This window comes from Macrotis lagotis, chromosome 4 (assembly GCF_037893015.1).
Source record: "Macrotis lagotis isolate mMagLag1 chromosome 4, bilby.v1.9.chrom.fasta, whole genome shotgun sequence".
Classification (NCBI taxonomy): domain Eukaryota; kingdom Metazoa; phylum Chordata; class Mammalia; order Peramelemorphia; family Peramelidae; genus Macrotis; species Macrotis lagotis.
In genome coordinates this window covers 113515715-113538249 of record NC_133661.1, presented here as the reverse complement: position 1 = coordinate 113538249, position 22535 = coordinate 113515715, and the positions used below count along the sequence as shown (strand labels likewise).

At 37.2% G+C, this 22535-nt stretch overlaps 1 protein-coding gene and 1 pseudogene across 4 annotated transcripts in view; one reads left to right on the top strand and one right to left on the bottom strand.

The window, feature by feature from the left end:
• ARMH3 (armadillo like helical domain containing 3) overlaps positions 1 to 17974 on the bottom strand; it is a 269046-nt gene extending 251072 nt beyond the window's left edge. For 2 of the 4 annotated variants that reach the window (XM_074233860.1, XM_074233859.1), the window contains exon 1: positions 17569 to 17649. The gene's annotated coding sequence lies outside the window, so the exon portion shown is untranslated. Of the gene's footprint in view, positions 1 to 17568; positions 17674 to 17955 lie in introns of those variants that run through there. The other 2 variants (XM_074233858.1, XM_074233861.1) reach the window with 2 other exon arrangements.
• A 215-nt stretch (positions 17975 to 18189) lies between these two features.
• On the top strand, positions 18190 to 18290 carry LOC141523124 (U6 spliceosomal RNA; annotated as a pseudogene).
• Positions 18291 to 22535: the final 4245 nt, after the last annotated feature.

Here is a 22535-nt window from a genome sequence, read left to right as displayed (position 1 = left end):
ACAAAGCAAATATAACATCCATTCATGATAAGAGAATAAACACTAGAAAGTTTAGGAATAAATGCTGCTTTCCTTAAAATGATAAGTAGTATCTATCTAAAAGCAGGGAACAGCATAATCTATAATGGGGATAAGCATAAGAACAGGGATGAAGCAAGGAAGTCTATTATCACCATTATTATTCAATATCATATTAGAAATGCTATTTATAACAAGAAAACAAGAAAAAGAAATTAAAGGAATAAGCACAAGCAAAGAGGAAACAATATTATTACTTTTGCAAATAATATGGTGGTTTACTTAAGAGATCCTGTGGAATCAACTAAAAAACTAACTGAACATCAGCAAAGAAGCAGTATGTAAAATAAACCCATACAAACCATCAACATTTCAGTGTGTTATCAATAAAATTCATCTTATTTGATATCTGTTAAGTTCGGAATTTTTTTAAAAAATGAGAAAAAAAGGAGTCAGAACAAAAGGAATCTGAGAACAGAAACAGGATGACCTAAAAGCCAATGGCTGCTTCTTTTCAGTATTATCCATCTCTTTATGGTTCCATTTGGGGTTTTCTTGACAAAGATACTAGACTGGCTTGCCATTTCCTTTTCCAGCTCATTTTACAAATGAGGAAACTATGGCAGAAAGGATGAAATGACTTCCTCACGGTCATACAGTTACCAAGTGTCTGAGGCCACATTTGAACCCAGGAAGATCCACTCAGCCAATCAGCTATACTAATTAGACAACTAGAAGGTTACTTAAATAGTCTAACAAGGATCTGTTTCAAAGCAGAATTAGTAGGAATAGAGAAGGGGGAAAAATATGAGAAATATTATATTAAGTAGAATAAAATGTGGTAACGTATTAGATATTAAAGATAAACCTGAGGGAAGAGTCAATACTAACATCAAAGTTTCCAACAGGGGAATGAATTGCAGTATTATTGACATAACTAGGTGGCACAATGTGTAGAAAGCTGGGCTTGCAATCAAAGAGCCTAATTCAAATGTGGTCTTAAAGAGATTTCCTAGATGTGTTAGCTTAGGCAAATAATTTATCTCTATATTTGGGAATCAAATGCAAAAAGGTTATAGACTATTAATTAAACTTAGTTATACAAGAGATTGTCAAGATAGAAGAGAGAGAAAGAAAAGAGAAGAGGGCTAAGGACAGAACCCTTGGGAATTATCTATCTTAAAAGATAAAGATTCAGTAATCAGAGAAAAGAAGTTGAGATGTGGAATAATATATAGCATCTCAAAACCCAAGGGAAAAGCAATTATCCAATATTAAATAACAGAAGTCAAGAAAGAAAAGGTCTGAAAAAGGCCATTTATTAATGAATTATGAGGTCACCAGAAACCTTTGAGCAGTTTCTTTCAGTGGAAAGAAAAGATTGATTGCAAAGGGCAAAAGAGAGAGTGGGTGGTAACGAAAAAGGCATTAAATGAAACAACATTTTCAAAAACTTCTGGGAGATTAAGAGAGATATGAACATATTTCTAGACAGTTAAAAAGGAACAAGTAGAGAATCAGAGACCAAAGATAAAGAGGGGAATAACTGATGGAGATGGAGGGGTGGGAATCAAGTATTGTAGAAGGATTAGTCCTATCTAGCAGAGATCTCTTCCTCTGAAAAAAAGAGAATACAAGAAGATGTGAAAAGTAGAGAGAGGATGGGAATTAAGGAACCCACAATCCACTCAGTCTTGAGTGGTCTCTTTTATGAAGAAGTTTGATAATGTGGGGAGACATTTTGCAAACTGAAGAAGGAGGAAAACTTTTCAGTGCTAACTGTGAGGAATGGGATAAGGAATTAAATAACAGAAATGAAAGGGTTGAATTACTAAGGACCTAGCCAAAGAAATGGACCATAAATTATAGTGAGCTCAATTTCAAGATACTGCAGAGATCACAGTATATAATCTGTATTACTGTTATGTGTATGCTTCATCCTCTCAATTGCATTGTAAGTTCCTTGAGGATAAAGCTATGTCACTTCTTCTTTCCTTAATAAATGTTTGACTGAATTGAAGAGAAGGTATTCGGAAAAGACCTGTTGATTAATTGGTTTATTCTGGCATAGATGGGGGAAAAAAGAAAGAAGACTAAAAAGTTCAGTCTTAAAAAGTTACTTAGAACTAACTCTATCTCACTAAATCCTCAAAACCAATTACAATCCAGAGGAAAAAAAGTTAAAAAACAGAACAGGGAGAACACATGCTGGGCAATTTACATCATATTGATCATGTCTTTGCCCTTAAAGCATGAAATACAACCCTTGCTCAAAACATCTCTGTGTCTTTTAAATAGGTTGTCATGAGTTAGATGTCCTTACCGGGGAAAAATAAATTGGAAATCAAGAAGATCCTATTAAAATAAATCAAAGCAATGCAATTCCAAGTTTGTGGATATATAGATCTTGTGTGCACTCAGCTTCAACCAGTTGATTAGCAGAAGTCACAAGTCCCTGAATTGCAAAGTACACAGGCCTGTTTACAAACATGCCTCTCAGAGGATTTATAATTGGATTACAGCTAATCAATGAGCATGGCAAATTTAATCAACTCACTTTCCCTTTTCAGGAATCAATACCCTCTAATAGGCTGAAGGGGATGGAAGGGGGGAAAAAACACAATTCAATACAAAGCACAAATTTCCTACGAAATGAAATTCTTTTCATTTTCATGTGTAAGTTGATGAGATTCAGCCATGGGCTTTCATTACTTCACTGGTCCTAGTCATTATGTCACATACCATATGGCAGAACCATGTGTTTGGGGACCCATAAAAGGAAGTACTTATTCTCTGTATCTATGCAATTCAAAGTTTGTAGAACAAGTGTTTCTGAGACAGAATAGATAAAATAGAGGAAAATTCTTTCCAAAGTTTTGCTTCTGGCCCCAGAAAGAGAACATGCCTCTGAGAAATGAAGATCAAATTTTAAGGGACAATATATTCCAGTCCATTCATTTATCCAACATGCATTTTTTTGGCACTATTCAGGATCTGGCACTGTGCTGGGCAATTGGGATACAAAAATGAGAACAAAGTAGTGTTGTCTCAAATAGCTAACATGGGAATTTGAAAAGAGATAAGTAAATACAAAAAAAAAATAAGAAAAACAAAATAATTTCTGATAGGGAAACCATTAGCAACTCAAATGATCAGAAAAGTTCTCCTGTAGAAGTGTCATGACTTTTAATTTGAAGGAAACTAGAAATCTTGAGGCAGAGATGAAGTGAGAGTGAATTGCATTCATGAGACAAAGATACAGAGCCAGGAATTAGAACACTGTGAAGGAAGAAAGCAAATGATCTAGTTTGGTTGGAGAGTAATAAGCAATACACATGCAAAGTTAGGCAGATGATGATGATGATGATGTTGATGATGATGATGATGATGATGATGATGATGATGATGATGAATTTGTCCTAGAGATAACTAAGAACCATAACTGCTTCTAGAGCAAGCAATAAAATACTTAGACCTGAGCCTTAAAAATGGTCAATTTGGAAATTTAGAGTAAGGATTAGTGGGAAAAATAAACTGAAGACAAAAAAAAATTACAAGGTTATTGTAACAGTGCAAATATTAAGGAACAATACCAAATTAGAAATTATGAAAATCAATGGAGAGATCAATAAAATTGAAAGCAAGAAAACCATTGATCTAATAAAATAAAACCAAGAGTTGGTTTATGAAAAAGTCAATAAAATAGGTAGACCTTTGGTTAATCTGATTTAAAAAACAAAGAAGATAATCAAATTACTATTATCAAAAATGAAAAGGGTGAACTAAGGAGGAAATTAAAGAGATAATTCGAAGCTACTTTGCCAAACCATAGGCCAATAAATTTAATAGACTGAATGAAATAGATGAATATTTACAAAAATATAAACTTCTCAGATCAACAGAAGAAATAGCATACTAAAATAAACCCATTTCAAAAAAATAAATTCAAAAAAAAAAAAAAGAAATCAATACATTCCCTAAGAAAAAGTATCCAGGGGGTGGCTAGGTGGTCCAGTAGACAGAGCACTGGCCCTGGAGTCAGGAGTACCTAAGTTCAAATACAGCCTCAGACACTTAATAATTACCTAGCTGTGTGGCCTTGGGCAAGCCACTTAACCCCATTGCCTTGCAAAAACTAAAAAAAAAAAAAAGTATCCAGGTCCAGATGGATTTACAAGTGAATTCTACCAAACATTTAAGGAACAATCAATTCCTATTCTACATAAACTATTTAAAAAATAGAAGGAGTTCTTCCAAATTCCTTTCATGACATCGACAAGGTGTTGATACCTAAACCAGGAAGAACCAAAACAGACAAAGAAAATTATAGACCAATCTTCCTAATTGTAGAGTCCCATTTCCTGGACTCCCTCAATCTTCCCCAGGTGAGCACTGGAGGGGCAAGGATTACAAAGGAGGCAAGTACTCCATCAAGATCTCCAAGTGCTCCATTTATTTACCAGAATAAAAGTACTTAAATACCTTTCCAGTCTCCAATCCATTCCCATTCCCCATGGTACTTTGCCAAACAAGGTTCTGATGCTCAAAGGCATCAGGTGATAATAATTTACAATACTCTCATAAACAACAGTTTCCAACGCCTAATAAACACAGATGCAAAAATCTTAAATAAAATTTTAGCCATGATATTACAGCAAGTTATTACTAGGATAAAACACCATGATCAGGTAGGATTTCTACCAGATAGGCAGGTATGGTTCAATATTAGGAAAACACTCAATATAATTGAATATATCAATATCAAAACCAACAGAAATCATATAATTATCCCATTAGTGCTGAACAAAGTCTGATAAAATACAACATCTATTCACATTAAAACGACTAGAAATAAACTCCCTTTAGGAATAAAGGGAGTTTTTCCTTAAAATAAAGTAGAATCAATCTAAAACTATCAACACATATTATGTGGGGATAAACTTGGAGCATTTCCAGTAAGATCAAGGATGAAACAAGGATGCCTATTATCACCATTACTATTCAATATAGCATTAGAAATGTTAGCTTTAGTAATGAGAAGAAAATGAAATTGAAGGAATCAGAACTGGCAAAGAGGAAGCAAAGTTTTCATTCTTTGCAGATGATATGATGGTATACTTAGAGAATCTAAGAAAAACATCTAAAACTCAACTTGAAAAAATTGACAAATTCAGCAAAGTAACAGGATATAAAATAAACCACATAAATCATCAGCATTTCTATATATGATCGATAAAGCCCAAGAGCAAGAGATAGAAAGAAAAATTCCATTTAAAGTAACTGTAGACAACATTAAATACTTGGGAATCTACTTCCCAAGACAAATCCAGATTATGTATGAACACAATTATAAAGCACTTCTCACCCAAATAAAGTCATATCTAAATAATTGGAAAAATGTCAACTGTTCAAGATTAGGTCGAGATAATATACTAAAATGACAATTCTACCCAAATTAAATTACTTATTCAGTACCATACCAATCAAACTACCAAATAAGTATTTTACCAAGCTGGGAAAAAATAGTAATAAAGTTCATCTAGAGAAACAAAAGGGCAAGGGAACATAAAGGAAAGTTGCCTAGCTCTACCAGATCTAAAACTAAACAATAAACCAGTAGTCATCAAAACTGCCTGGTACAGGTTAAGAAATAGAGTAATGGATCGGTAGATAGGTTCAAAAGAAACAGTAGTAAATGACTACAGTAATCTACTGTTTGACAAACCGTAAGACAACAGCTTCCAGGATACAACAGCTTCCAGGATAAGAACTCACTATTTGACAGAAATTGTTGGGAAAACTAGAAAACAGTATGGCAAAAACTAGACAAAGACCCACATCTCACACCCTATACCAAAATAAGGTCAAAATGGGTACAGGATTTAGACATAAAAGGTAATATCTTAGATAAATTAAGAGGCCAAGAAATACTCTATCAAATCTATGGAAAGGGAATAAATTTATGATCTAACAAGAAATAGAATACATTATAAACTGCAAAATGAATGATTTTGATTGTATTAAATTAAAAAGGTTTTGCCCTAATAAAATCAATGCTGCCAAAATTAGAAGGAAAGCAGAAAGCTAGAAAACAATCTTCACAAGTACGAGTTCTCTCATTTCTAAAATAGAGAGAACTGCATTAAATTTATAAGGTTACAAGTCATTCCCCAATTGATAAATGGTCAAAGAATAAAGCTATATATAATCACATAAAAAATGTTCCAAATCATTACTGATTAGAGAAATGCAAATTAAAACAATTATGAGGTATCATCTCTCACCTATCGGATTGACCAAAATGACGAAAAGGGAAAATGATCAATGTTGGAGAGGTTGTAGGATTGAGACATTAATGTATTATTGGTGGAGTTGTGAACTGATCCAATCATTCTGGAGAGCAATATGGAACTACGCCCAAAGAGCAATAAAACTGTTCATACTCTTTGACCCAAGCAATTCCAATTCTAGGCCTATATCCAGAAGAAATAATAAAAAGTGGGGAAAGTCCCACTTGTTCCAAAATGTTCATAGCAGCTCTTTTTGAAGTGGCAAAGAATTGGAATTTGAGGGGATGCCCATTAATTGGGGAATGGTTAAATAATTTGTGGCATTATGAATATTATGGAATACTATTGTTCCATAAGAAACCATGAATGGTTGGACTCTAGAAAAGCATGGAATGAATTACAAGATCTCATGCTGAGCGAAGGGAGCAGAACCAAGAGAACAATATACACATTAACAACAACATTTTGAGATCCTCAACCCTGATGGATGAAGCTGCTCTCAGCAGTTCAGAAAGGTGGAACAACCCTATCAGATCGGCTATGGACAATGCTATCCCCATCCAGAGGAAGAAAAACAATACCAAACAAAAAAAAAATACCAAAAAACCTTCAGAATCTACTGACCACTACATTTGCTTTTTAAAAAATTTCTCTTATGTATTTCTTTCCCTTATCCCTAATTTCCTCATACCAAAAATCACTAATCTGTAAAAGTGTTTAACACCTATGTGTATAAACAATATTAACCTGACTGTTTGCCACTGAGGGGAGGGGAGTTGTAAGGGAGAATAGAAGGAAATTTTGTAACTTAAAAATATACATATGCATATGGATGAATGTTGGAAAACTTTCCTAATATGTATTTGGAAAAATAAAATATCATTTAAAAAAAGATTATAAGGAACAAGATCTTACACTACCCATGTGAGTGGAGAGAAAAGGACAAAAATAAGAGAGTTGTGAAAATAGAATCACTTAAGACTTGGCAAATGACTGGTTAGAGAGTTTTTGGAATGAGAAGAAGGAGTGAAAAGTAAAGGAAAAGTGTGATTCTAAGTCTATAAACCTGGATGACCAAAATTTAAGGCATCCTCAACAGTAATACTGAAATGAAAGAGAGTTGTCAGGGAGGGAGGGAAGTGTTAAAGATAATGGATTTTGCTTTGAAAGTGATAAGTTTGGGATGCTGGCAGAATATTCAAATGTAACATCTAGTAGGCATTACGTGGACTAGAGTTCAGAAAAGAAAACAGGGATAAATATATAGATTATGTAGAAGTCATATTCTTTCATATTATCTGCATACAGATAATAATTAAACCTATGGAAAGTGATGAAATCACCAAAAAAGTAACAAAAAAGAGAGAAAACAGAGTCTAGGATAGATATCCTGGGGATATATGCAAAATGGATGATGGTCTAGGTCTGGGCTATCCAAAATTCACTTGAGGCCTGCAGGGAGATTTTGTGACCTACCTATGGGATTACTAAATGCTTTAGAAAGGAAGCCAAGCTACCACAGAGCTCTCACTAAAATGGCAAATCAAAATATATTGTCTTTTGTTTCAATACAAACTTTTAAAAGTAAGGTTGGGGGCAGCTAGGTAGTGTGGTAGCACCGGCCCTGGAGTCAGGGGGACCTGAGTTCAAATCCTAACACTTAATAATACCTAGCTGTGTGGCCTTGGCCAAGTCATTTAAACACATTGCCTTGCAAAAACCAAAAAAAGAAAAAGAAAAAAAAAGTAAGGTTGGACAGCCCTGGTCTAGGAGAAAAAAGACTGGGGGAAAAAAATGGTCAGGAGGGATCAGTGTCCAAAAAACCAAGGAGAAGAAATTGGTATCAAGAAAGATGAGGGGGTGGCTAGGTGTTGCAGTGGATAAAGCACTAACCCTGGAGTCAGGAGTACCTGGGTTCAAATCCGGTCTCAAACACTTAATAATTACCTAGCTGTGTGGCCTTGGGCAAGCCACTTCACCCCATTGCCTAACAAAAACTAAAAAAAAAAAAAAAAAAAAAAAGATGAGATCTGAGAAATGCTTTGGGATAGAGCAATTTCAGTTGAGAGATGAAAGCCAAAATAGATTACAAGGAATAAGAAGTGAGTGAGAAGAGAGGAAGTGAAGAAAAGGAGAAGAGAAAGCTATTTCTAAGAGACTAGCTTTGAAAGGCAGAAAAAATACAGGATGATAGCTTGCTGAGATAGTGGGAGGAGGTAAAGGGTTTTTGTGGTTATATTGTTTTTAGTTATTGAGGAAAGACCTAGGTATATTTTCAGAGTAAATAAGAGGAGAAGATTGTTCAGGCAAAGCGCTAAAGAAGATAAGAGACAATAAAAATCAAGGGTATAAAGAGAAACACTGCTGTATTAGAAGGGTCACCTCTTCATTAAGAGCTTGGAACAAAGAGAATTAAGATACAGAGAGAAAAAGAGAAGCTCCTACTTTCTCAATAAAGCACAAGGTGAGGTCTTCTACTGAGAAGAAAGGGGTGGTATAGAAAGCTTGAGGAGAAAAGAAAAGTTTATGGAGGAGTATAAGTCAATCAGAAAAATGTAAAAAGATTGTCTCCCAGCAGTAAGTTGGAATCAGATAACCAAATTTGTAGTATATAACATCAATAGGCTCATCTAATTTTTTTTACTTTTTCCAGCACAGTTCAGCAGCAGAGGAGTAAGAAGCAAAAAAGGCAGATCATGGAGGTTGAGTTTTCAAGGAGTAAATGGTGATAAGAAAAAGGTATAAGGGATTCTAATACACAGAGGTTGGGTATAGTTGATAAAAACAAGAAAATTGAGATTCAGAGAGATTTGCCCACAATTAGACAACTAATAAATTTCAGTGGCATGATTTTAATCCTGGTATTCCTAAATCCAAGTCTAGGATTCCATTCACACTGCCTCTTCTCTCCCCACCTTGTAGAGATGGAGACAGTGTTGGCACTTGTGGAAGCTTATCAATGTAATAAAAGAAGCAGTAGAGTGAAAGTCAAGAGATTTTATTTTAGTTCCAGTTCCCCTTCACTGCTGTCACTAATTTGCCATTTAACCTTGGATTCAACTTGATGATCTCTCCAAAATTCTGTAGTTCTATGCTCTCTGGTGTCTTAAGCTGGTGAATTTGGTCTCTAAAGAGCAATTTTTTCTATTAAGGAAGCTACATACAACAAAGGCAATGTGACCTGGAATATAAATTTTAGGCTACACTTAAACACCTTTACCAAGCATTAAGTCACAATATAGAAAAGAGATCACAAAAGGCAACTTTTCAAGAACATTCTGACTTCTAATCAAACTTCAAGATATTTACAAAATCCTTAAGGAAATGAAAAGTCAAAGAAGCCATACCATGAGTTACCTCAATGATCTTAAGTACTTGCCAACCCCCTGACTGGTGACTATGTAATAAAGTCACTTTCCTGAATATCCTACTCAATCAGACACTTATCTTATAATAAACATGCCACATGCTTGCTGAAAGCACTGAGGTCAACTCAGTCCAACAACCATTTACTAAGCCCTTTTATAAACAAAGCATCATATGAGGCCCAAGAGTTTTGGAGGCAAAAATGACACAGTCCCTACTTTCAAGGAGCATACTTTCTCCCAGGGAAATAAAATATCTACATAGACGAGTAAATGCAAGATAATTAGAGAAGTGAGGGCAACAATACCTGGGGGTGAAGGGAAGGAGTGGGAAGACAGAGAAGAGCTGGGCAGGAGTCAGAAAAGACCTCAAATAAGGAGGCACCTGAGCTAAATGCTCAACTAATGGAGACAAGACTGGTAAAGAAATGAAATTAAAGAAGGAACATCACTTGAAGAAGGCAAGCAATATCAAGTCTGAGAGGATACTGTGAACAAGAAACAAGACAGTGGAAGGCTTTAAATACTAGTTTGTTAAATACAAACTTAAATACCGAAAGTTTGTAGATATGGTCATTTGGAGTCATTTCCATAAAAATGATAACTCAGTCCAAGGGCCAAAAGACAACTTCAAGAGAATAAAAGAGGGCCTAGGAAAAAGACTTTGAGCCATCTATGCTAACAAAGGAAGTTCAGGAAGACCTGAGTTCAAATCCATCCTTGGACACTTAATAATTATCTAGCTAAGGATGAGATTTCTCTCTCATCACATTCAACTGAGATCAATGTCTACCATGGAAACAATGTAAAGACTAACAGACTGCCTTCTGGGGGGGGGGGGGGAGGAAAGCAAGATGAGGGGGGAAAAATTCTAAAATTCAAAATAAATAAAATATTTTTTTAAAAAAATAATTACCTAGCTGTGTGACCTTGGGCAAGTCACTTAATCTCATTGCCTTACCAAAAACAAAAGGGGGGAAACAAGGGAAGAAGGAGTCTCAAGGAGGACAGAGTTCACTAAGTTAATTCCAAGTTGTCAAAACTAAGACTGAAAGTCTTCTAAATTCCAAAGTACCAAAAGTACTGGTTGCATTTAGCTAACAGATTATTTACTTAATCTGTTAACCTTCCTTGGCACATAGTATATTTCTCTTAGAAGATGATTCATTCACTAGAAATACTCTCGATTACTTCCTCAAATTGAGTCATCCTGACAGTTCTCAAAAAGAATCTTTGAAAAAAATCCATTCTAGAACAGAGTATTAGTGTGCACAGCCCCTAACCTCACAGTGAACCAAATCTCCAAAATACTGCTAAACTCTGCACTTCCTAGAATTCCTCCACTAGAAGAAAACTTAGGAGTAGAAAGGAGAGAAAAATAAAAGGTAGAAAAAGGAGAGGGAAGGGAAGAGAAGAAGTACAAATGTGAGAGCTTATCATCTAGGATGAGTAAGCATGTACTTAATATCCACATTATTGTTTCGTAACCAGAATTTCAGAATACTCTAGTGAATGGTGAAGACAAACTCCCCAGTCACCATGGAGAGTAGGTGCTCAATTCATTGCATACTCTTCAGATGATCTCTAGGAAAAGCACAGAAATAACAGCTCCTATTGAGCTCACAGAAATACCTGAGAGATCTCTGACTGTAGTTAACTTATATTTTTGGACTAGCAACTAGAAAACATTTGTAGTTGTATGCACAAGGATAAAAACTAAGTGACTAACAAATACTATATATTCAGCATACATTGTTGAATGAATAAATAAAACAAAGCAAAACTTGGTAACTCTTCTACCACTTCTTAACACCTCTCCTTTCCTCCTCTAAGAGTTTTTCTATCTTTTTTTCCCTTAGATAGAGACCACCTGCCTTCTATCTACAAATCAAAAGACATTATTTTTGGGAAAAAGCAAATATGAAAGCAATACTACTACTATGTCTATATCCCAAAAAGATCACAAAAAAAGGGGAAAAGATCCACATGTACAAAAATATTTATAGTAGCTCTTGTTGTGGTGACAAAAAAATGGGAAAATGAGGGGATTCCCAGTAATTAGGGCTGAACAAATTGTAGTATATGAATGCAAAGGAGTACTATTACTCTGTAAGAAATCATGAGCAGGTAGACTTCAAAAATGTCTGGAAAGATATACATGAACTGATACTGAGTGAAGTGGGTAAAACCAGGAGAACATTATACACAATAACAGCAATACTGTGTAATGATCAACTATGATGGATTTAACTCCTTTCAGCAGTTTAGTGACCAAGGATAATTCCAAAAGACTTATGAGGGTAAATGCTATCTACATCTAGAGAAAAAACTATGGAGTCAGAATGCAAACCAGAGTACACTGTTTTCATATTTTAAAACTTGTTTTATGTTTTTTCTTTTTCACCTGTTTTTTTCTTTGGTTCTGATTCTTCTTTCACAACTTGATTAATATGGAAATATGTTAAGCAAGCATGATTGACGTATATTAGATTATTCACTGACATGGGGAAGGGGAAGGGAGCAAAACAGACAAATGTGGAACTCAAAAACTTACAAAAAGATGAATGCTGAAAACTATCTTTTCATGTAATTGAAAAATAAAACATTCAAAAAAAATAAAGCATAAGAAACATTAAAAAAGAAACAAAAAAGCCTAAGCATCACTCCCATTTTTCTCATGGGAAAAACAAAGGAAAAGACACACCTGATAGACACTAACATATGAGCCATGAGGTGGCAGGGAACTTCTCTTTCAAGAGCTTTGTGCAATACCTAGCACTGTGTAAGTATTTGAACAATATCTGAAAATAGTAAGAATTAAGGTACTTTCCCAATGAGAGGTAGAAACAAGAACATACTAATCTCTCATTCAGGATGTATTATATGTATTATATATTCCTTGAATAAGAGAGAAGCCAAGTTATATATCCTAACAACAGCTAACTACCAAACTATCAATTTGGAGGAATGTTTTTTTGACTGCTATGTGTTTTGTATTGAAGTTAATTTAAACTTATAAAGGTACTAAGCAAGTTTAGTTTGTGGTATTTCTGTTCAATGTCAGTATTCAATGTCAATGTTAAATGTTCTTCCTTGTATTAAATTGAAATCTGGCCCTGCAATTAGTATTCACTAGTCTAAGCAAAACAAGTTTTATCTGAGAAAGAAGAGAAGAAAAGCATTATTTGCACCTTCAGAAGGCAAGAGTTTTCTAACATCTCCCATGTTGAGAATTCAAGATCTCTTGCTGTAGTAGTAGCTTCTTATAAATTAATAGTATTTGCAGCTCACACCCCAAATATCTCCAGCAATTCAATCCCTTCCTTAGTTTCCGATATGAAAACAAGATGAAAGATAAAATTAAAATTCTAAGAATCCTCAAATGTTCTTAATCTATAAAAAAAAAGTGACAACTACTCCATCATAATAAGGTGGCTTGCTTCCCTTTTTCTTTCTCTGTCTTCTACTGTTAGGCCTTTTCAGATACTTTTCAAGCCCAGATTTTTCATATAATCAAAAATCCCCTCATCTACATACAAGTAATGTTATGGGGGACAGCTTAAGCTCTTGGGGGATTTTGTGAAGTTTACTCAATCCCATCCTCAAAGAATCACACTGAAAAATACTTGGAAGAGTCTCTCTACAATCCATATGACAAGGAGTGATCCAGATTTGCCTGATGATGATGATCTGAAAGGGAAACCACTAGCATTCATCCAGGTGAGCCCAATCATCCTATAAGATAGATTTAATTGTTATGAAGTTTTTCCTTTTATCTAGGGCATTGCAGATTCTACCCCCATTACTGCCCTTTGTGGCCAAACAACCTATTTCAACCTCCTCAATCTAATAGGTCTTCAAACTAAAAGACAGTTATTATGTGCCCTTCAGGTTTTCTATATTTTTTAAAACTAATTCTTACAGAGCTCAAGGACTCTTATCATCCTAGCTAACCTCCTTTTGATATTCTTTGACTTACCAATATCTTTCCTAAAATGTGTCACCTAAAACTGAATATAATAATCTAAATCAAGTCTGACAGGGAAAGAACAGGGCAAGAGAGCTAATTCTCTATTCCTGGATGCTACGCCTTTCTTAATGAAGCCTAAGATAGCACTAGCTTTCTTGGCAGACAGATCACAATACTGAGTCATATCAAGCTAAAACTTTTTTTAAAATGAACTACTATCTTAGCTATGCTTCTCCTATCTTGGACTTGTAAAGATTTAAGTCACTTCTACAATTTTTGGATTCCTGGGCTAATTTGGTTATGAAGTCTTAAATTTATCAGAAGCAGTCAGAACTATATTTTACAGAATCATCAAATGTTAGAATTGGAACCTCAGAGATCTTTTAATCCAACCTCTTTCAAAAGGAATATCATCTAGCCTAGTGGTCTAGCCTTCCTGAGTAAAGCTCATATTGGATGAAAATGTAATTGGAAAATATTTAACAAAATAAGTAGAATATGGATAATATTAATATGTATTCTTCTAAGTCAATATACTGCTAGGAATTCCTTATATAGATTTTAGGGACTCACATTTGAGTTTTGACATCAAGGCTCTGCTTGAAGCACTTCTATAAGGAGAACCCCATAACTTGCTAAAAATCTCATCCTATCTCTGGACCTCTCTTTTCATGTTGTATGCATTTTAAAGACTGGAATCAAAAACCTAAAAAAAAAGGGGGGGGCAGCTAGGTAGGGCAGTGGATACAGCACCGGCCCTGGAGTCAGCAGTACCTGGGTTCAAATCAGTCTCAGACACTTAATAATTACCTAGCTGTGTGGCCTTGGGCAAGCCACTTAACCCCATTTGCCTTGCAAAAAACTAAAAAAAAAAACCAAAACAAGATTGGAATTGCCCTTTAATACAGCAGAAATAAAAAATTCACTTCCTGATTTGGGAGTGCCAAAGATAAAGACTTTGTAAAGAAACAAGGCCCTACACAGAAAGATGACAAAGGTATGGAGGGAGGAGGGGGGAAAGGGAGATTTAGCTAATAATAACTAACACTTATATAGTGCCTACTATGATCCAAAAACTGTGCCAAGTATTTACAATTATTATCTCGTTTAATTCTCACAACTACCCTGAGATGCAGATACTATTATTATCCCCATTTAACAAACAGAAGTTAAGTGCCCAAAGTCACATATCTATAAAGTTGGATTTAAACTCAGATCTTCCTGACTCCAGGCAAAGCATTCTATCCACTGTGTAACCTAGATGCTCAAAAAAAGAAAAAAGTGTTCATGCTGAGAAGCCTTGAGAATTGGAGAAGGAAGGGTAACCTGGGATCCCAGAGATCTGGAACTGGTTGCTGATACATTTTAAAAAAAGCAAATCACAGATAGGAATGAGCCTGCTAAAGGTGAAAGTCCTGATGCTCCTTCTGTCTAGAGTAATCTCTTTCTGTGTTCACTGGAATCATCATAATTTATATAGTTTTGCAAAGTGTTTTATACATATTATCTCATATTCTCACAACAACCCTGGAAAGCAAGTGCTATTATTATTCCTATTGTAGAGATATGAAGAAACCAAAACTGGACTTGAATTCAGTTCTTCCTGACTCCAGGTTCAACACTCTGTTTGTCTTAAAGATTTTATTTATTTTGAGATTTACAATTTTTCCCCTAATCTTACTTCCCTCCCACTGACCCCCCACAGAAGGAAGTCTGTTAGTCTTTACATTGTTTCCATGGTATACATTGATCTAAACTGAATGTCAACACTCTCTTGAAGTTCAATCTGATTTCTAGCCACTAACTCTGAAAAGACAGGATACTGCTCCACAGGATTACCTAGCTTAAAGGCACTTTTCCCTTCCTGATATACTAGCAACAGATCAGGGTCTCCTTAGAAACTTTTTTACATCCTGTTATCCAGAAGACTTTCACACAGGAAGTTCTCTGCACACCAGCTCAACAGATGGGCAAACCAAAAACATTTCCTATTAGAATAGGCTAAGTTTAGTTTAACAAGATTGAAACCATTATTGCAGTGTTTTGTTTTTTTTTGGGGGGGGTGTATTTAGAGAGAAAGAGTCAAAACAGCAAAAGCAATACTCTTATTTGGATAAAACTATTACTTTACAGATATATTTTACAAAATGCTTCCCTATATTATTTGATCTTAACAAGCCCAATTTTGTAGACAAGTAACTGTGGTGAAGAGCTGTAAGTCAGTAGTTAGCTGACTAAGCCAAGATCACACAGCTATTAGTGAAGCCCAGAATTCAACACTGAGAGTCAAGTGTTCTTTCCACTTAACTTTTTTTAAGAGCAAGAGATCTTTCCGAGCTATTCACTGAAATAAATCAAATTCATCACACAGCTATTAAGTACCAATCAGATAGGTGGAGAACAGCAGCTCTGGAGTCAGGAGGTCCAGAGTTCAAACCCAGCCTCAGAGACTAGCTGTATGACCTTGGGAGCCTCTTTCTTAACCCTTCACTCAAATCCAATGCATACCATGGCATCAGAACCCTGATGTCAAGGTTCTCTTCGAGAATGAGGGTCAAACAACAACCAGAGGCAAAGACCAATCAAATCTTTCATACTACTCTGTCTGAACTCTCCCATGGTCTGATTTTCTAATTTCAGATTATAGAGATGTGTGTGTGTGTGTGTGTTAATCTTTCCTAGATTGAGTTTCTTGGAGAACAAGGATTCTAGGGTTTGAGTTGGAAAGAATCTTAAGAGATCAGGTACTCTAAATCCCATATTTTGTAGATAAGGAAACTGAGAAAGGAAGGAGAGAGAATGACTTGCCCCAGAACATACAGAAAAGTCGTTACCAAAGGATTGAAAGACAGATTCTTTAAATTCAAATGCAGGGTTTTTTCCACTAGAAGAAGATGTCTTATTTCTTATCTGTATCCCTCAGTCTAGCATAGGAACTTGTATATAAGAAAAAAACTTTGTTGAATGAATTCTGAATGAATACTTTTCAGAGTTCTCAATGAGCTCCCTTCACCAAAAAGTCAATGCCCCCTAATCTACCAAAGGAAAAGATTAAGCTTCATTTACCTAGGAATTTGCATGATTCGATCACCAATATTCTTTAGAGGTAAGCTGGTAAAAAGAATAAGCTGGCCCATACAAATGCCACATACCCACATGAGGAAGCATGTAAGTCGGCGGTTATAATGATCCAAAGGGAAAAAAAAGTCAGGAAAGGTTCAGTTCCTTCCTACCAGAAGAGGACACAGTCTGCTGGAGTGCAGAAAGTGTAAGAATCAAATTCCACTGAGTTTTCACTAACACCTGACCCTGGAAGCCATGACTAGGCCAAAAGTCACCTGGGGGAGGGAGCGGATAATAAAGCTTGATAATAAAAAAAAAAGGTCAGCTCTCACTACCCAGGCGGAGAAATCGGGGGTCAGTCCCGATCCCGAGGATGCCGGGGATCAGCGTCAAAATCTAGGTCCCGTCTCCCCAACGCGGGCTCCTCCCGTGTCACTTCCACTCCGGGCGCGTGGGCCCCTCCCAAGCCGAACACCCGCTGTGGGGGGTCCCCCGGATTTGAGGGGATCGGCTCCACTCCTGGGACATCCCTAAGCCACTTGCTCCGCATCACCAGCGCCCCCCGACGCCGGCACCTTCCCGGCGCTATTCTCCCCGGACCCCCTCCTCGGAGGGCCCCCTCCTCCTCGGACCCTGGCCGCGAGGGGGCTTCCCGGGTCAACCTCCCTCCGGGGTGCCCCCTCCCCCCCAACGCTCCTCCCCACTCCCGCCGCAGAAAGGAGGCCCCGCCCCCGGGAGGCCCGGGGCCCCCAAGAGCCGCCTCCGGGGGAGGCCTGGTCCTGGTCCGGCCCGTCCGATCCCTACTCGAGGCCGCGGTTAGGCGGAAGCCGGGAGCCCGGACTCCCGAGGGGACGCCGCTCACCAAGCCCTGGTCCTTCGGGCTCCACCGCCACCGCCCGCCTACCCCGGCTCGAGCCCGATACCGCCGCACCGGGCCCGAAAGCGCGCTCCCGCGCCCCGCTAGGGTCCTAGAGGCCGCCTCGTGCCAGCCCCGCCCCCGCCCCGGCTCCTTCCGCGGCCCCGCCCCCTCGCACCACTACAGCTCTCCACAGACTCCGCCGCAGAGAGGACCACAAGTCCCAGCAAGCAGTGCGCGCCTCGGTCCCGCGGGTAGAAAAGGTTAGACCCTCCCCTCCCCTCCCCCTCCTTCCTCTGGCCCCGCCCAGGGCGCGCGTGCCCTCCCGAGGGCCGCTCTGAGTGGGCACTCCGCTTGCCCAGCGATCCAAGAATCCAAAAGCAACTGCCTGACCGTCGTCACCCCGGGTTAGAGCCTGAGGGGCCAAAGCTAGTCCAGGAACTCCTTCCGGCCTACGGGAAAAGGACGGGCCCCACAGGTTCGGGCCTGTCCGCGTCCGTCCGTCGTTACGTGGAATCTTCGAGACAATCCCTGCCCCCCCCCCCCCCCCCCCCCGCTCCCGGGCCTCGTGTCCAGACGTGTCATCGAGGCAAGACATTCCCTAATAGAAAACCTCTACGCATTTAAATGCTTCGGCAGCACAAATACTAAAATTGGAAGGATACAGAGAAGATGAGCACGGCCCCCGCGCAAGGATGCCACAAATTCGAGAAGCGTTCCATGTTTAAATGCTTTTTAAAGTTTACAAAGAACATTTTTTACCAAAACCCCCATGAGCTAGACTGTACAAGGTGATTATTCCCATTATTCATGACAGTGGTTATTCACAGATGAAGACACTGGCTCAGAAAAACTAAAGGACTTAATCTGGTCACAGCATCTTATAAGTGAGAGGAATCAGGTTTCTTCAGGATTATATAATATATATGTGTGTATATATTTATAAATATATATATATATATATACATATATACACACACAAAATATCCCATTCTCTCAATACACTTTGTTTTAAACCTCTTTCTATAATGCACTCATGTATTCTTCTATACTATTGTAGCCTGTGGAGAAGCTCCCTGTTTGGTAGATAGTTCTGAAGCTGGACTCAGTCTGAAATCCATCAGTTGGCATTTACTATCCATGTAATGAGAGACCAATCACTTAACCTTTCTGAGCTGCCAGCAGGGCTCTAAGTCCAAAAGTTATTAAGGGGTTGTGACTCATGGAATAGTTATCTCAGTGTAGTTAGTATGCCTTTACTAATAGTAAGCTCCACAGGAAGTTATGTCTTATCTGAATTTTTTTTGGTTTCTCTTTTTAAATTTTTATTGGTAATTTTTGTCTTTCCATCACCTTTATTTCAAAATGAATTGCTCACCTCCTACCCTCTGTAACAGAGAATGAAACAGAAAGGGGAAAATACGTTCAAAAATATATTCAGCACAACTAACCAATTAGGGGCAGCTAGGTGGCACAGTGAATAGAGCACCAGCCCTGGAGTCAGGAGTACCTGAGTTCAAATCCGACCTCAGACACTTAATAATTACCTAGCTGTGTGGCCTTGGGCAAGTCACTTAACCCCCTTGCCTTGCAAGAAAAATAAAAAAAAAAAACAATTAATCAATCCAGCCTGGCAATGTTCTAGACCCATAATCTCCCATTTTTACATAGGAAGTAGAGAAGTGCATTCTTGTATCTCTTCTTTGGGGCCAAGCTTAATCACTGTTACTATACAGCATTTAGTTTTGAGGGGGTTGTTAATTACTTCCCATTTAAAATATCCATAATTTTGCATATTTTTTTCTTTTTGCTAGGCAATGGGGTCAAGTGACTTGCCCAAGGTCACACAACTAGGTAATTATTAAGTGTCTGAAACCATTTTGGAATTCAGGTCTTCCTGACTCCAGGGCTGGTGTTCTATCCTTTGTACCACCTAGCTGCCCCTGCATGTTGTTTTTTTTTTTACTTTTTCTTACTTTCATCCCTACATATAAATCTTCGGTAAATTTCTAATTTCTATATAATGAATTTTGCAGTATAGTAATATTGCATCAAATTCATGCACCATGATTTGTTCACCAATTAATGGGTTATGTTCCCCAATTGATGGGTATCAACTTTGTTTCCAATTCTTTGCTATTATAAAAAGTATTCCCATAAACATTTTAATATATATGGGTCCTTCCTTTCTGTCTTTGAGCTTCTTTGGGTATATGCCTAGCTGTGGGATCTCTAAGTCAAAGACTATGGATGTTTTAGTCACTCTAGTGTAATTAGTATAATTTGGTCAATTTAGTATAGTATAATTTAGTAAATTTAACATAATTTCAAATTACTTTCCAGAATTGCTAGTCCAATTCACTGGTCCACCAACAGTAGATTTGTGTCCCAATCTTTCCTCAATCCCTCTAAAACTAACTCCATCTTTTTGGCTCTTTGCTAATTTGTTGGGACTGAGGTTATCCAAATTTTTGTTTCTTCCTTCAGGATATGATTTCCTCTCGTCAAATTCAATTTGGATCAATGTATAACATGGAAACAATGTAAAGACTGGCAAATTGCCTTCTGTGGGGGGTAGGGGGAGGGAAGTAAGATTAGGGGAAAAACTGTAAAACTCAAAATAAATAAAATCTTTAAGGAAAAAAAACAAGGGACAGCTAGGTGGCACAGTGGATAGAGCACCGGCCCATGTAGTCAGGAGTACCTGAGTTCAAATCCAACCTCAGATATTTAATAATTACCTAGCTGTGTAGCCTTGGGCAAGCTACTTAACTCCATTTCCATTGCAAAAACCTAAAAAAAAGAAAAAAAAAGAAATAGTGTTCAAATTTTGAATTTGTAACTGTTGTGTATCTTATCTAAAACATTGATCTCTATGTATTATTCCTAGCTGAACTGATTAGAAAATTAGGTTAAACACAAATTAAACCAATGAAGCCAAGATTAGAAGGAATGCAAAAAGCTGGAAAACATTTTTCACTACTAGTGTTTCTGATAAAGGACTAATTTAAGACTCTGAGTTATAACAATATAAGCCTTTCCTCAATTGATAAATGGTCAAAGGATATGAACAGATAGTTTCCAGTTGAAGAAATTAAGACCATCTATTTTCATATAAGAAAATGTTCTAAATCATTATTTATTAAAGAAATACAGATTAATATAACTCTGGGGTACCACCTCACACCTATCAGATTGACTAGGATGACAAAAAAGCAAAATGGTCAATGTTGGAAAGGATGTGGGAAAATTGGAACACCAGTGTACTGTTGGTGTAGTTGTGAACTGATGCTAGCATTCTAGAGAACAATTTGGAACCAAATCCAAAGAATAATAAAACTGCATGCCCTTTGAACCATCAATACGTACTAGGTCTATATTCCTAAGAGATCATTAAAAAAAGGGAAAAGACCCCACATATACAAATATTTATAGCAGCTTATTGCAAATTGAGGGGATGCCCATCAATTGGGGAATGGCTAAACAAGTTATAGTATAAGAATATTATGGAGTACAATTGTTCTGTAAGAACAATATCAGTGACTGGACTTTAGGAAATCAAGGAAAGACCTGAATGATGAGATGATGAGTGAAGTGAGCAGGACCAGGAGAACATTATACATATTAATGAAAGATCAATCAACTATGATGGACAAAGCTCCTCTCATCAGTTCAGTGATCAAGGACAATCCTGAGAGACCCATTGAGGAAAATGACATTCACATCCAGGAAATAATCAAAACAGAATTATGAAGTCTGAATGTGGAGCAAAGCTTAATTGTTTGCTTTTAAAATTTCTTTTTTGTTCCTTTCTCATGGTTTTTCTTTCCCCTTAGTTCTAATTCTCTATCACAACATTATTATTTTGGAAATATGTTAAACACAAATGCACATGTACAATTTATACAAGATTGTTCACAGCCATGGGATGGAAGGAAGCAAGGGAAAATGGTAGAAAAATTTAGAACTGATAAGGCTAAAAATGTATAATTGTTGAAAACAACCTTTGCATGTAATTTGGATAAATAAATAAATAAACTTTAAAAAATTTAAAAAAAGAAAGTGACTGGAGCTCATTATGGAAGACTCAGAGCTATGCTTTAGAAAAATCATCTTGGCAACTGAATAGAGAATGGATTAGAGTGGGGAAGAAACCAAAGCTCAAGAGATGTTGAAGGACTTGCTCATACAGCTAGGGTCACATAGGGAGAGATCTTAATCCCAAATCTTTTGACTCTCAAATCCACTCCTGGTAGTCCACTATATATCCAAACTATTTCTTCCACTACTCCCCCTCATGTACCGAACACTCCAGTCAAACTGGACACATACTCCCAATTTCCAAACACCACAGAAGTTTCTGTGCCTCTGTTCACACTGTTCCTTTGGCTGGAATGTATTGCTGGGCCTCACCCTCTCACCCCTACATCCCCACTACCCCCACCACCTGTCTGTTTAAATACCAGCCATCCTTCAAGGTCCAACTAAAATTCTTTCCCTAAATCCTCTCCTCCTATTCAAAGGTAATCTCTCCCTCCTCTGAACTCAATAACATTTTGCCTAGACCTATTTTACAACATTTATCCTATTTTGCCTTTTATTAGAATTACTTATGTTTAGGGTTCACCAGTCTCTTCTGGCAGAAGAAACTAGATCTTATTCATTTGTCAACTCCAGATACTCAGTCCTGTCCATAGTATAAATCTTAGGATAATCAGAGTAACATTGTCCAAAAATATCCATAGTAGCATTTTTATGGTGGCAAAGAATCAAAGTGGGTGCCCATTCTTTGTGGACTGGCTAATGAATTGGTGTCATCTGAATGCAATAAAATGGGCTCTCTGTAAAAAATGAGGAATACAGAAAAGATGAGAAAAACCTGAAACCATGAACTGATGTCTGAAATAAAAAAAACAGGAAAGCAGTATATACAATGAGTATAATAATGTAAATGAAATTATTGATTAGAGAAA